Source organism: Sinocyclocheilus anshuiensis, unplaced genomic scaffold (genome assembly GCF_001515605.1).
Source record: "Sinocyclocheilus anshuiensis isolate Anshui unplaced genomic scaffold, SAMN03320099.WGS_v1.1 scaffold1447, whole genome shotgun sequence".
NCBI classification, from domain to species: Eukaryota; Metazoa; Chordata; class Actinopteri; order Cypriniformes; family Cyprinidae; genus Sinocyclocheilus; species Sinocyclocheilus anshuiensis.
In genome coordinates, this window is record NW_015536547.1 from 381306 (window position 1) to 393696 (window position 12391).

Below are 12391 nucleotides of genomic sequence, written 5' to 3' on the forward strand. Positions count from 1 at the left end.
TAGCAATATGGATGAGATTGTGGCTGGCATACCCTGTCAAATGCAGCTTTACGGAGCTCAATGGCTCTAGCCCAAGCTGTGATATAAACGAACGCTATTGGCTATTTTAAAGAGGGGCGGGGCTGCTTGATATGTCCCTCACTGTCTTCCTGTTTCAGTTAAAATGACGTCAAAACATAGAGTAACGCTGCGTGTTTCTAAGCATTTCAGGGGACCTTTAAAGCGATTTACAGTGGAAATTGGTTTTTACCTTTGTAATGGCATTTTTCTAACTTTATTAAAAGTGTCATCTTTTGTCAGATTCTTTAAAAATTATATTTTATAAGCTTTTTAAAAATTCTAATTAAAACAACAAAATAAGAACAAGTAGAATAAAAAATATGTTACCAATCAAATGAAATCAGTATTTACAAAATTGATTTGCAGAGGTGGCACAGAAGAACACAAAAGTGGCTTGTAGGGGTATTTTCAGACATTTAATGAGGCTATACTTTGCTTATGAAAGGATTCGTGAGATATGTCTGTGATACATTACTCAACGCTGCAAAAACATGTACGTTAACGTTAGAAACCTTTGAAGCTCCCCTGAGCACAATCACAAGTATGATGATGATCTGGTCAGTCGCATGTGGTGCTCCTAAATATTTTTTCATAGTCGCACGCAGTAGTTTTCAGTTGCACTGTAGAGCCCTGGAAATATGTTTTTGTACTTCTGCATCCCGCAGGGATTCAGTTAAACATTGTAGATTGTGGTTGGGGCACTGTGGGTTAAATTACTTTTTTGTATATTGTAGGAAAGCATGTTTCTGGCTTATGTGAATGTGGGAGTTCTGAAACAGTAGGCCATGTTTTCCTGGACTGCAGTATAATGTAGAAAGAAAAGCACTTTTTGGCAGGCCTTGAAGTTTAAGTATTTTCTGTTACATCTTTGTTTGGACACAGTGATAAGCATAAACTGATAATCTTAGGCAGTTCTTGCGTAACACAAGACTGTTATTTAAGAATTTAGTTCCAACTTTCCCTGTTGAAAAAACCAGCATATGCTGGTTAGGTATGTTTTGACGCTGAGATGCTGGTTTAAGCTGGTCCTTTGCTGGTTTATGCTGGTCCTTTTGCTGGTTTATGCTGGTCATGTGCTGGCAAAGGACCAGCGTAAACCAGCAAAAGGACCAGCATAAACCAGCAAAGGACCAGCTTAAACCAGCAAAGGACTTGAAAAAACCAGCATATGCTGGTTTTTTCAACAGGGTTGACCTGTGGAGGGCAGTAATATGCCTTGTAGCATCTACACTGCTGGAAATCTACAAGAAGAAGTCGACTTGTCTTGACAAAAACAATACAGATTCAGCAATCAGTGAAGAATGAAGAGAAACACTTAACAGAAGGATTTTTGAGCTGTTTGTTTCTGAACAGACAGCAGATCATTACAAAACTTGTGTGAGATGTTCCTGAAGGAGAGAAAAGAGAGGCCTTCATCAGGATCTGAGGAGATCTGCAGTTTACACAGTGAGAAGCACAAACTCTTCTGTCTGGAGAACAAACAGCCTGAGTGTGCAGAGTGCTTTACTTCTCAAAAACACGTCAATCACACAGTAAGGCCCAATCCCAATTCTATTTTATACCCCTTCCCCTACCCCTCCGCCTACCCCTTCCCCTTGTCCCTTGAAACAGAGTGTCAAGGGGTAGGGGTGAAAATATTCCCCTAAGAATTGGGACACCACTACTATACGTCACACGTAGAATTGGGATTGGGCCTAAGACCCAGCAGTGAAGCTGTTCCATCATATAAGGTAAGACAAAAGATATAGAAGACATTTCTCATATTAGATGAACATATTACAGAAGTCTCTGGTGTCTCATAGATTTGAACTTTAAATTCTAGGAGCAGCTCAATGCAGCACTGAAGTCCTTACATGAGAAACTTGTACAGAGTGAAAACATTATAGGAGAGTTTGAGAAAACACTTCAACACATCAGGGTGAGGAAACAATCGAGAGTCATTTAGTGACACTATAGATTTGATGTATTTAAAACAATGGATTCCAGTTGTTGTGTTTTTTTTGTAAACGAATACCAGCAATCTTGCTTCAATTGCATGTCGGGTATCTGAGTTTTTCTCTATTCTTAATAACGATGTGATGTGTTGATTGAGATGAATGAAGTGACTGATTTGATTTCAGTCTTGAGCTGAGCACACAGAGCGTCAGATTAAACAGCAGTTTGAGAAGCTTCATCAGTTTCTCAGAGATGAAGAAGAAGCTACAATCACTGCACTGAGAGAGGAAGAGGAGCAGAAGAAGCAGATGATGAAGGAGAAGCTGGAGGAGATGAACAGACACATCTCAGCTTTTTCACACACAATCAAAGACAGAGAAGAGATGATGAAAGCCAGTGACAATATCTTCTTTCTAAAGGTCTGATTTCATATCATTCATTGATTGGTTGATTGAGTTCTTGATGATCAATGGTGTGTTTGCTCTGCAGGATTTTCCAGTCTCAATGGAAAGGTGAGTAATCTGCTGATGTCTCTGGTCTGTGTGGTTTTGAAGCCAAAGCCATTGAAGTTCTGACTCCTGAATGTTCTTTCAGAGTCCAGAACCCATAGCCGGATCCACAGCTGACTTCTGGAGCTTTGATTCAAGTGCCGCGTTACTTGGGCAACCTGCCCTTCAGAGTCTGGAAGAAGATGCAGGACATCGTCCAAAACGGTGAGTCTGCAGAAGATCTCCGCTCACACAAGTTCAGTTTATCATGACACAAAAGCACTCGATTATTTCAGTTAGCAGTTGTGAAGATCATTCTACTTCTGGTATATAATTAATATTATCCAATATCCACTATGTTTTATTTCTCGTTTCTTAATCTGCTCAAGTCCAGAACAGATTCAACAGTATAAAGGTGTAAAGAAAGGTGATTCTTCTGATTAACTCCAAAGCCTCTGGAGAACCTCAAATATAATATTATGCTCGAGAAACTTCAATATGTATTTCAGGTTCCTCAAAGACTTTCAATTATTAAGGTTTTACTAGAAAAAACTATTGACCGTCTCTAGAGTTCATGAAGAAAATTCTTAATTGTATAAGCTGGGGCCAGATTCATAATATTAAAAATAAAGTTTTGAACATTTTGTATTCCCAATGTTACTAATTACATTCATAAGCATCTTAAGCCTTCTACACACTGCACGATTTTAGCAATCCTATAAGATCATTGCTGGTCACACTGTGCGACATGGATCTAATAAACTTGGGTACGACATGCATGTAGACTGTACGATGATGACACCTATTGATTCGTAGGCTATGACGCACGTTTCTATAGAAGAATAAAACGTCATTAGCATGCGCTAGTGGTAAACAAAAAGAGCATAATGAATCACACTTTGACAGTTGTAGTTTTTATGTGTGCTGAAAAAAAGTGGGAGCGGCGAAAGAGGAAGGAATAGGAGCTTGAGGTAAGCAGTTTTATGTTTTAGCGCCATGTCGCGTTGATTTCATGTCGCATTTTTACTGGTTGGTCAGTAACCGTGGTCGTAACTGCAAACACACTGTGCAATGATCATGCTGAATTTCTGACACTGCCAGAAAACTATCGTAGGCTATCTTTGGTCGCAAGACCGGGAAGACGCCCGTCTTTGAACCTCTCTCACTGTACGACATAGGACCAGCGATTAAGAGCCACGATCACAGAAATCGCCACGATTGCTTCACGATGGCAATCTTTCGTCTGGGACAGCCAAAAATCGTGCAGTGTATCCCTGGCTTTAGAAGTTATTGTAGTAATGTTCTAGAAGTTTCTAGAAAAAGAGCTGCTTCATGTGTTTAGATTTTTCCAATGAAGAGGCACAATGATGAGGATCTGTTCAGCTAGTAATGTGTTTACCAGAAGACTCACAACACGGACAGTTTTTTTTTTCTTTTCCAGACTTGCACACAAACTGCATTGCAATTATTTTACAAAATGTAATTTGTGTAGAAATATTACAAAGTCTGTAAACGGGACATTAACAGAGAGATGCTGAAAAAGGAGTACAGACACACCAGCAGAAAAAAGTAGCAGGCACAGCAGATGCATGAAATATTGGAAGAAAATCCTAAATATTGAATTGGGGGTTTCATTGAAATCTCTGAGGGGAACTGATTGTCTTTGTACCATGCATATCATAATAGTGTAAAGCGCAGTGCTGCTTTGTTTACAGCAGTAACCAAGAAAACACTATATTGTTGCTGTTCCAAAAGGGTTTTTTGTGGCTGCTTGTTTTACTGAAAACTGGGGAAAAAAACTGAAAAGATGACTGCAAATATTACTTTTTTTATTGTGATGGTATTGATAGGTGGATCGTCCCAGCCCTAGTAAGAGCCAGTTTAATGAACATGATCAGATGCTGCTAAAGATGCATCGTTTCACACATTTCTTACAGTTATGCAGTGTTTCATCCACAGCAGAGAATCTCAACAGGTCTGATCGATTGATTCGTATTTGAACCTTCCCGAAATATACATTTTTCTTCATTGGACACAAATGTTTGAATCACACATTTAACCTTCAGGTTAAGAATTTACCTTCTCTTTAGAGAGAATTTTCTTTCTCCCGAAAATGTTATCGCATTGGACTAAGATTACTGACTGTGTTCACACAGGGCATAACTACTTCCACCGCAAAAAAATGTAATTTTCGTTGAACAGTTTTTATGTTATTCAACCATGTTACACTTGTGGCGTTCAGACAAAAATGACCGGCCTTCAAAAAATAGCTTATAAATCTCTTGTTATGCAATATTATCACCTAATATTGGTATCAATCTTTTTGTCAGCTTGTTTTCTTTCAATTAGGACTGGTTTTGTGTTTATTTTTGGAACTGATTTTTTGTAAGCCTCATTCATCTGAGATTACGTACCTCAGTTGGAGTGAAAAAAGCATTATTTGTGGATAATTTTGTCAATTTAAAAAAAATGTGAAAAAAATTGCAGTTTTTCACACTAACATGCTCTAATGTTTAACCAAGAAATTTGTTTTGAAATGCTTATATCTGGTAAAAAAAATAGCACAAAAGAACACTTGTGGTGTTCCCGGTCAAAAATGACCGGCCTACAAAAAAGGTTGTTGTGCTATATTATCACCAAAAACGGGATTCAATCTTTCTGTCAACTATTTTCTTTTAATAAGGACTGATTTTGTATTTATTATTATTTTGATACTGACTGATTGTAGGCCTTATTGATCTTAGCTTTATTGGTCAAAAATGACCGTCCATTGAAAATGAATGGGAGAGATGGGAAATCTGAGAAATATTTAGTGTTCAGAAGCATGTTGATCATGTTCATGTTCACGTATGTATTTATGCCTGCAAATACACTGCTCAAAAAAAATGAAGGGAACACTTAAATCACACATTGGATCTCAATGAATGAAATATTCAGTTTAGAAATCTTTATATACGGTCTATTATGTGACAACAGTAAATGGAAACCAAAATCATCAACACACTGAGGGCTGGATTCAAAATCACACCAAAAATCAATGTAACAAACTAAAGTTACAGGCTGATCCAACTAGCATGAAGTTCATCACAGCAGCATCGGATGCTCCGATACATAATATTCAAGAGGTTCTCAAATGGATTCAAGTCTGGGGAACGTGAGGGCCAGTCAATGGCATCAATGGTTTCCACCGTCGGGCCAACAGCGGGCGTGCTAGTGCGTGCCAGGGCCAGTCGCGTTTCCACTGTCACTTCCGGGGCTTGATCGTGCCTTGTTGGTGCTTCCTCGGTGCCAACGGCCCGGGTTTTTTGGCCCGACGAAAACCTTGGACCAAAGCGGGCCAGCTGGGGCTAGAGGAGTCGTTATGAACAAAGGCGGAGTTTCTCTGTGTCTGGAGAGTGCCAGCACCGCGGATCATTTCATAAAGTTAACAGCTAACACCAGCATTAAAGACTTTTAAATTAATTTTAGTTCAAAACTCAATTTCAGACAGCAGCAAGTGTTTGAAATAACTTGATCCGATGTGGAATTTGATCACCATACAAGGCAGAAATATTTATAAGTGATGCAAAAGACTATGCACGCTAGCCATTAACGTTACCATAGTAAACATGGTAAATACGCTTGAAGAAATTAGACGTCAGCTTCTTATTCTCTATCACAATTGTGTAGGCTATTTATTTAGTAACATATTCTATCTGTCATTAAGTCTCGTCTCGAGAGTTTAGCTCCGCGTATGTCATAAAAATATAATAATGTTTTTTGTTCGGGAGCTTTTATAAAAATATAGAAATGATCATTCTTTCTAAATGTGATGTATATAGCCAACTGTGACTACAAATAAACAGAAACAGACTCGACTGAATAAGTAGGTAGGCTATGTTCATACCGCTTTATTTCTGTGTGACTAATTTTCAATCCTGATAAATTAATTAATTATGATCAATGTATCACTTATTATTGTAAAACATCGGTGCTTTTGGATTAAAATCGGGAACACCACAAGTGTGATTTTTTTGTGTGCAATTTTTTGCAATTTTATACAAAATAAAAGCTTTTCAAAACAAATTTCTTGGTTAAACATTAGAGCATGCTGTCGGCGCCCATAGCCTTGTGCGTCGACATATAGCGCAACTGTGTTCATGGTGAACCGAGTTCGAATCCCGCCTCGAAGTCCTTTGCTGATCCTGCTCCCTTCTCTCCTCCCAGTGCTTTCCTGTCAGCTCTCCACTGTCCTCTCACAATAAAGGCATAAAAAACCCATAAATATGACTTAAAAAAAATAGAGCATGCTAGTGTGATAAACAGTGCAATTTTTTTTCACATTTTATTTAATATTGATAAAATGATCTACAAAAAATAACTTTTTTCACTCGTAAACTGAGATACGTAAGCTCAGATTAATGAGGCCTATGATGAATCAGTTCCAAAAATAAACAAAACCAGTCCTAATTGAAAGAAAACAAGCTGCCAAAAAGATTGATACCAATATTAGGCGATAATATTGCATAAGTTATTTATAAGCTGTTTTTTGGAACACCACAAGTGTTATAGGGATTTCAACACAACCTGAGGGTTAATGTTTTCTAGTTGATGCCATTAAACACTGAATCTGATAATAAAAATGAGTGTGAAACTAATAACAGCACTGACGCTCATCGGAGGAAAATGTCTGATGTGTTTGATCAATAGGACAAGTGTCATAATTCATTATAATCTGTGTGTGGTTCACTCTTGATAATTTTATGAACAAATTATGAATAATGAATAATTATTCATACAGAATAAATAAATGAATAATTATTCATACAGAATAAATGCATCTGTTAATCGTGTCTCATCAGCTCCTGTGATTCTGGATCCAAACACTGCAAATCCACGTCTCGTCCTGTCTGATGATCTGACCAACGTGAGACGCAGCAACTATCAACCTCTTCCTGATAATCCAGAGAGATTTGACTGTTATCGCTGTGTTCTGGGTTCAGAGGGTTTTAAGTCAGGAACACACTGCTGGGATGTGGAGGTTAAAGACGGTTCAGTCTGGACTCTTGGAGTAACTACAGCATCCAACCAGAGGAAGGGCTGGGGTTTCTTCAACACAGATGTCTGGAGTTTGCAGTACAATGTGTCTAGACAGTCTGGCAGTACAGCAGCTTGATTGTGTGAGAGTGTATCTGGACTATGACAGAGGAACAGTGTCATTCATTGATCCTGTAACTAACACACATCTACACACATTCACAACCACCTTCACTCACACACTCTATCCATTCTTCGGTAGTCCTGACTCTCTGAGGATCTTACCGGTCAATAGCCAGTGATTGTTACTCCTGTAGGTCTGGTTCTTCCTGCTTTCATCTTTTGAGTAAGAGTGCTGTTGATCTGAATATCAGATCAGAAGAATACTTTTTCCAGTATTATGCCACTGAAAGAGTTAATTTAACACATTTTCAGTTTTGCTTGTGAATGTATAATTGTTTTATTTGTTATTTCATTTATATGATCAAATTTCTTACATAATTTGTTATAGAGGTTCAATTATCCAAACTATATATACTAAATATAAATATAAAACTATCATTGTTCATTGTATTAAGTGGCAGGTTATTGCTGGTCCACAACAATGTTGAATGAAATAGAAAAAGACCTTTTTCACACTTCCGTGTTCGAAAAACGGAAGCTTCGAATAGTTGTGTAATTTTTTTTTAACCTTCCGATACAATCATCATGCATCAAATTGGGGTTGTTCAAATGAACAACATCAACAATAACTGGTATTACCATCTTAAACGTGTCATATTCTCCAGGTTTGCGCGCAGTTTGATTGGATAGCATTATACTTGAGATAATATTGGAGATTAATCATCATAAACATGGTGCAATAATAAAAACAATAACATTAAAAATAAAATTAAAACGAATATTCCTCCATCTCATGACTGTGGCCACACCGACTCATATCCTCCAGGTTTGCGCGCAGTTTGATTGGATAGCATTATACTTGAGATAATATTGGAGATTAATCATCATAAACGGTGCAATAATAAAAACAATAACATTAAAAATAAAATTAAAACGAATATTCCTCCATCTCATGACTGTGGCCACACCGACAACACTGACAATCTCACTTATATAATGTTAATGTTTGTATATAAAGATTTACGGAGCCCCTAAAGGGACATGGTGGTGGAAAAAAATTTGAGGTGGGAGGAAAGATTTGTATTTTTTTTTTTTACATTCCCTCGAGAAACTTTGCGTTCCCTCGCAAAACTATTGCATTCTATGTCCATAAAAATTCAAAACATGCTCACTCCGGTGCGGATATGAACCGTAATCCATGCTGCGAATGTTGTTAAACTCATCAGGGAGTTCAGCGCAGAAAATGCTCTCATGCTCCTTCTGAGAGCGGAGCACAACCCAATACTTTTTTTAGTTTCAAAACATGCTCACTCCGGTGCGGATATGAACCGTAATCCACGCTGCAAATGTTGTTAAACTCATCAGGGAGTTCAGCGCAGAAAATGCTCTCATGCTCCTTCTGAGAGCGGAGCACAACCCAATACTTTTTTTAGCAAAGCATAAGGAGCGAAGCAGAACTGCTTGAATCTAAACTGCTTGGAGATTAAAATAATATCAGACGTGTCTCATTTTAAATAGCCTAAACACTAAAAACTGAGATGAAAATTTTTTTTCAGCCAGAAATGTACTTTTGCAATGGAAATGTTCAGCGATATATTGAAAAGATTTCTGAACTCTGGCACATTTTTTTCTCTATATAGTGTTGATATGGCAAGGAAGTACTAGGAAATTTGAAAAAAAAAAAAAAATGTATGCTAGCATGTGTGGAAATGTTGAATTCAAATGTGTTACATTTAACCCCGCATTTGTGCCCGACTCTCCCCATAAATATAAAATGCTTTTTTACAGACCGTTTCCATTGGTAGGTAGCCAAATGCATACGAAGGAACGAAAACAACTGTTTATATCTCACGGAAAGATACAGCGCCTAATTCGGAAGAAATGAATGAACAAAAGAAATGAATGAACATACCTGAAACAGCTGTTCGATGCATTTTTGAAAGAAAAATATCCATATTTAAAACGTTATAAACACTTTTCTCTAACTTCCGCTAACTGTCATATGTGCAAGCTGTTCCGGGCGAATGACGTAGGATGTAGGCGTAGCGTAAGCTCCAGTGAGAATATGCTAGCCTCGCAAGAACCAAAGTTTGTTTACAGGAGCAAAGGAAGCAAAGTTTCCTTACTTTAGCAAAGGAAAACCAGGCTCCTCTTGGCTTATATCGAAATCCACCCACATTTGTCTTTACAAATCCTCATTTTGTACTTCTAATTCGTGACCGGTGTTTTGTTTTGCTCTCTTCTCTGCTCTTCCGCGTTCGTCACTTCTCACCGGCGCTTATGCTACGCCGACGTCCTACGTCATCCGCCCAGAACGGCATTCTATTGTGAACGTGTATGACAGTTGGTGGAAACTAGAGATTACGGTTTAAAAAGTTTTAAATATGGATATTTAAAAAAATAAATGCATCAATTCACAACAGGAGGCCTTAATTCACCCCCCGGAGCCATGAGGCACTTTTTATTAGGGAGGGATGCGCTTTATTGGACTTCTTTTGGACTATTGAAAAATAACACCCATTCACAGCCATTATAAACCTTGGAAGACCCAGGACATTTTTAAATAGAACTCCGATTGGAGTCATCTGAAAGAAGAAAGTCATATACATATGTTTGAGGGTGAGTAAATCATGGGTAATTTTCATTTTTGGGTGAACTATCCCTTTAAGCATGTCACAGTTTAATGGTGCTTAGGTCCTTAGCAGAAATCGGTGAGTGTTGTGACGTCATAGGCTGCTGACTGCCAATGTCAAGTTCATTCCCATTCCGGAGGCATTCCACCATAGCGCCCTCTAGAGGACGCAGTGTAGAGTTCCCAATCGAAAGGGAACAACTGTTTTTACAGGCTATATGTGAGGAACAATTAAAGAAAAAGGCCACTTTCACACAATTCCAGAAGTCTAGCACAGTGAAAAAGACATCATCTACATTTAGCATTATTAATCAGCATGTTAAAGCATTTTAAAATAAACATATTATTGTTATAATTGGGAAAATTATTTGTAGTTGGCAAGGAAAGACAACAAACTTTGAAATGATCTAACTTTGTTTTCTGTGTTTTGATTATGTAAATAGATTTTTTTGTTTTTAGTATACTTTAAGCAAACTTTACTAACTTTACTAACCTCGAGAAACACAATATAAAAATTTGAAACTGCATTTCATGGCCCTTTTAAGAATAAACCCATGTAATAGAGGCATCTGTAGCAGTATTATTTCTTTGTACTTCATTCACAATACTTAGCAAAAAGATGCTATTAAACAAATATTAAAAATGTACAAACATTGTTGTTTCTACATTAGGTTGAGATTAAATGTAAAATAAATGACTTTCAAAATTTTTATGTTAGATGCAATTAATATGACTATTTTTAATCGATTGACAGCACTAGCAAAAATTCTTCAAAAATGTATTTGACAGAAAGACTAGATAAATGATACCTTGTCCGTCTGTTGTTCATTAATGTTGATTATAAGCACAAAAATTTTGAATAGTATTTTTATTTCTGTATTATGTTACACATTAATGCTAGTATGTGGTGTACTCGTATATCGCTCTGCTCATAAATGAATTGGTGTGTTGCAGATTGGTCCACTTTTTTTTTCCAGTCAGCCCCTGAACGAATAACTGTTGTCAGACCCCTTTTCTGTCCTCACATTAGTCGTAAGGATCACTTTTAACCACAGTGACCAGGAGCAGATTTAGTGATTTGGGGGTCCCAGGCAAAATGCAGAAATAAGGGCCCTATCCATTTGCACACATTTACCTGGATCAGCCTTGAGGTTCCTTCCTCTGTTGTGATGCTTGCTGCTGCACTACAGTGCCCCATAGTTGTGCCCAGTATAACTACATTTTTCACGTACACGTGTGAGAGAAATGTTATCATTACAGGTATTTGCTTTACTTTAAAAGAGTGCTGTTTAAACTAAGTGCTTCATTGGTATGCTCAAGTTATTTTGATGTGCTAAAAAACATGAAATGTGACTGTGTGTGTGCAGACAAGTGTGAGACCGAAAATGTTATTTTAACTTCTTAGACATCCTAGCTTCTTCGAAATCAATTTGCATTAAAAACTTAGAAACACATAAATGACTGTAGACCCTTTCTTGCAAGAAAATAAATCTTCAAAAGACTTTTATCTCATACCTTCATTGAAATGGGAAATTGCCGCAACACGTCATAATGGCTTTCATAGCAACTGTGGGCTATAAGGGCCCTTCTTATAAATGAGTCTAAAACAATAAACATATCATATGCAATGTTGCTCAATGTTTAATTACAGCTTCAGATGCATGATGTTTCCATTTGCTACAAGCAGAATACAAAAGAAGTGCGTTCAATGCAGCCATACAAGTGGTAGTCCTAGGTACCACAATAACTGTTCACGTGTCCATGGATTTTTAAAAAATGTAGGGGGCCCTTGGTTTTGGGAGGCCCCAAGATGGTCGCCTACCTTTGCCTAATGGGTAGGTCCACCTCTGATAGTCACAGTTACTGAATTAAAAATCATAAATGGCAATTTCCATAACACTGGGAAGTTTTATCTGGAAAAAAAAAAAGCAAAGCATTTGCAGCTATTTTATTCTGATGGCAAGTAGCAAGTTAATCTATAAAATGTATGGGCCATTCTATAGAACTGGTGCAAACTGCTGACCCACAACCAAAAAAAAAAAAACATTTAAAAATAATTTAAGTACCGTATTGACCCGAATATAAGATGATGTTTTTTTCTTGGAAATACATCTGAAAAAACGCGGTCGTCTTATAT